The 4,356-nt window shown below is 38.0% G+C and overlaps 1 pseudogene; it reads left to right on the top strand.

Annotated features, from left to right (window-relative positions):
* Positions 1-1,938: 1,938 nt before the first annotated feature.
* Positions 1,939-4,026, top strand: LOC107633345 (nucleotide pyrophosphatase/phosphodiesterase 1-like; annotated as a pseudogene).
* Positions 4,027-4,356: the final 330 nt, after the last annotated feature.

The raw sequence follows: 4,356 nt of genomic DNA, 5'->3' as shown, positions 1-4,356 counted from the left end.
TGCACGCGATTTAGAATACACACACATTAGCATAAAAAGTTATGTCACAAGTACACAAAAGAAAAACATGCACTTCACTCATTCTAGTGTGCTTGAGATACTTTAAAAGACTTGTAGGTTAGGGAAACCAAATAAGTAGTGAAGAAGCATAAAAGCATTCAAGCGAAAATCAAGCAATTGTGAAATTGAATAATGAATGGACATTGATTGCAACACCTAAATGACATAGAGGTGGAACACATGAGTGCTATGGAACTTAGAGAAAAGAGTATAGAAGTGAAAATCAATCACATAGCAAGCATGGTCCACAAAGCTTGAAAAGCTCAAAAATATATCATTAGGTAAGCGCTCGACCCAATTTCACAATTCCAAAATCTCAATGCATGAAATAGGTGATATGAAGAAAGGGTCAATCATAAACAAGCATCTCCTAAAAAAAATGCATTGGCAATGTACAATTGCCTAACAATAGATGATGAATGCACGGTGGCCAAAACATGAAATTCAAAGAGTTAAGATGCATGAAGGCAATGTCACATGTACTTGGTATTCAAAAACATTGAGCATAAAAAGTTCCAAACCAAGTAACCAAATATAACCTCAACAAAGAAATCCAACAATGATAATTAACAACAATGATGTTAAACTAACATCCTATTAGTAATAAGCAGCAGTAAACAGTAAACAAGATTAGTAATCCAACAGTTATAATGGAAAACAAAAATTAAACTAACTTGCTATCCATGCGTACATGTCTGCTGCGCGTGCGCGTCGATCTCAGCATCCCAAATCCTTGTTTCTTCATGAGTTCTCCACTTGCATGCTTTTCCTTTTCCATCCCTTTGATCCATTCCTAGCCTTTCCATCCTGAATTCACTAACAAACATATCAAGCATCTTGTGGAATCAAAGGTGAATCAAAATTAACAATTAAGGGCCTAAAAAGCATGTTTTCACACTTAAGCACAAATTAAGAGACAATCATGAAACCATGCTATTCTAGTGGATAAATATGGGAAAAGGGTGATAAAATTCCCTAAATTCAGCATAGGATGCACCACCAAATAGCGGTGCATCAGAAGGCTAGCTTTCTTTCATCACTTTGGCCCAAAATGGATTCTATTTGTACCAGCCATAGAACACCAATGATTACCCATGGGACGGAATAAGATTTTGCTTCCAAATGGCCCAAATTCAGCCTCTGTTTGTATTAGCCATTGCACGCCAAAGAACTGCCGAAGGACGTGAAATGGGAATCGTGTGTACACTTGTAGGATGCGTACGGATGACCACCTCGCCTTGATCTACTACAATTGCGCGTACACATGATGAGTGCGTATGCATGCTCTCCCTTTTTCACTATAGTTGCACGTACGCTTGATGCATGCATTCGCATGATTTCCATTGGACGCCACTTTCTCCATGTTGGATGCCACTTTCAAAGTGTCTCCTTAGGTCTAAAGCGTGTCCTTCAAAGTGTCTCTGTAGTTCCAAAGTGTGTCCTTGGCTTGAAAGTGTGTTCTAATCTTCTTTTTTCTTATCTTGTGTCTCGTTTTGCTTAGTTTATCTTCAAAATATCTCAAAACACATTATTCAAAGCATTTTAAAAGTAGTTCCTACTAATCTATGAAATCATTTCTCATAAAACAAAAACTATTAACTATTTATATGAAATTCTAAAAGAAAAATAACTAATAATGAAAATGCATCACTCCCTTCCCGTCCCATGATCCACCAATGACTTTAGAGGCCGTGGCTGACTTGGAGTCTCTGCTGACAACGAACAAACATCATTGTATCTGTAACTCACCACAGTTGCTTAGATTCAACTCAACTAAACAATAACAAGATCCCTTTCTCCCCAAATCTACAGTAAATAACACCGACACAACCTGAAATTAAACGAATTTCTTTTTATCTTTCTTTTGAATGTCTGAAGATGGGTTTGGATTCTCTACCATCCACATTGAATTCAACCAAACCAATGCCAATGAACTCGATGAAGAACACGACCACGACGACTCTACTTCTACAACGGCTCTTCTCTTTTTTAACATTGACTCTTCTTCTTCATAACCTTTATCAACTTCCAATAATAAACTCTTATTCATCATTTTCATCCTCGTTACCTGCATCTCTCTCTCTCTTTCTGTGTAGCTTCTGCTTTCGCTTACCTTTTCTTCTCTTCCAAATCACCATCATCTTCATCAACAACAATAGCATCGTCAGCCACTTCTTCTGCTTCTCCTTCTACTTCTCCTTCTCCAACTCCTTCACCTTCTGAGTCTCATGCTCGTCCTCTCACAAAGCTCAATCGCCCAAAAGTTATCTTAAATTCCTCAGATGGGTTTCGATTCAGGTATCAATTCAAGACCCTAACCCCTAACATTGCATGCTTGATTGCAAATGGAACCTAATCCGTTAGCTGTAACCTGGCCCAATCAAACTTAAAACTTGGAATTGAAGTTAAATAAATAAACACATGATCAAAAGCAAGCAACAGAAGATGAGAATCTCTCCTAAGAAGCCACTAAGAAACAGTTACACAAAAGAGATTGGCCTAAAAATCCTCAACATTCTGAGGGATACCAAAAAACTCTCCAACGTAACAAATTTATAAATACATCTACTCCTGGCATGAAAGAGGTACGCTATTCACTCTGAATATCATCTTTATCACCTTACGCCCTTTCTAACTTAAGGGTTGGAGTGCCTTTGCAGGTGCCCACTGCTGCTATTCTTAGAAGAGCAGACGTATACTTCATCCAGTCCCAGGAAAGGTGAGTCTAGACATCAAGCAAGGCGAACTATACCTTGGGAACAACTATCTACACAGGAATAGAACCGAAGCTAAAACAGGTTTGATCCCAGTTTTTTCATCCCTAACTTTCCCAAACCACTACTCCATTGCCACTGGTCTCTACCTTGTATACCACAGCATCGTCAACGACCATTTCTTGGATCCACACTCTGGCGATGCTTTCTACATGCGAGCCATTGACTTAAAAGGGTGGCTTGGTGAGCCTTTATAGGAAACTATCATCAAGAATGGTTTGAATACTACCACATACTTCTGGCTTACCACTCAGGTATATAAAGGTCCTTGGAATTGCCCTTTGAATTTTTGTAGGTATTACAATAGTTCTGTTCCATTTGAGGATAGGGTTGATGCTATTTTGAGCTACGTTGATTTGCCTAGTGATGAAATCCCTGATTTCATGACACTTTATTTAGAGGATCCTGATCATCAGGGTCACAAGGTTGGTGCGGATGATCCTCAGATCACCGAAGCTGATTCTAGAATTGATAAAATGATCGGTTGGTTGTTTTCTGGTTTGGAACAAAGAGGGATTTTTTATGATGTTACTATCATTATGGTCGGTGATCATGGAATGGTTACTACATGTGATAAGAAACAGATATTCTCCAATGACCTTGCTCCTTGGATCAATGTTCTAGATAATTGGGTCATTTCTCATACTCCATTACTTGCTATCATGCCACCTTCTGGTTATTCACCTTTAGATGTTGTTGCTAAGATGAACCAAGGATTGAGTTTTGGGAAATTTGAGAATGGGAAGCATTTGAAGGTGTATCTGAAAAAGGATCTACCTAGTAGGCTTCATTATTTGGCCAGCGATAGGATTCCTCCAATAATTGGCTAGCTTGAGGAAGGCTTCAAGGTTAAGCAAAAGAGATCCAAGAACAAAGAATGTGGTGGTTCGCATGGATATGATAATGAATTCTTCTCCATGAGGAGCATTTTTATTGGACATGGTCCTCAATTTGCAAGGGGGAGGAAGATACTATCATTTGAGAATGTTCAGATTTATAATTTGGTTACTTTTATCCTAAGCAGTAAGGGTGCGCCTAATAACAGCTCTGCCTCATTCGCAAAGGATGTTCTTCTATCTGCTGCATAAAGAAATTCATGCTCGCTTCAGGAACATTCATAACCACTGGTTGAACGAAGCAGAAAATGCCAACATTTTGAGAGGTAGCTCAATGCAGATAGTTGGTGTTTAGTCATGTACAGTTTGTTCCTCCCATGAGTAATAAAAACTACAAATTTATTTGGATACTACATTGTTTTGAGCAACATAAGTAGCGAACAAGGTTAGCTTTGAACATTTATTATTAACATACATACAACTTTACAAGATTTTGATGTCCTTCAGATAGATTGAGATCCCCATTTGAATATTAGACAGATTGAGATGTCCTTTACAAGATTTTGTTTATTTCTTTGGAGTTTACAATTGAATAACTCCTTTCTGCATAAATTCATGTAATCATGTTTTAAATTTTTGTGATAAGAAGATCTGCCAAACCTGTGACTTATTTAGTTATTCATGAG

Source organism: Arachis ipaensis, chromosome B3, assembly GCF_059453495.1.
Source record: "Arachis ipaensis isolate K30076 ecotype BB chromosome B3, ASM5945349v1, whole genome shotgun sequence".
NCBI classification, from domain to species: Eukaryota; Viridiplantae; Streptophyta; class Magnoliopsida; order Fabales; family Fabaceae; genus Arachis; species Arachis ipaensis.
This window is presented reverse-complemented; position numbering and strand designations above follow the sequence as displayed.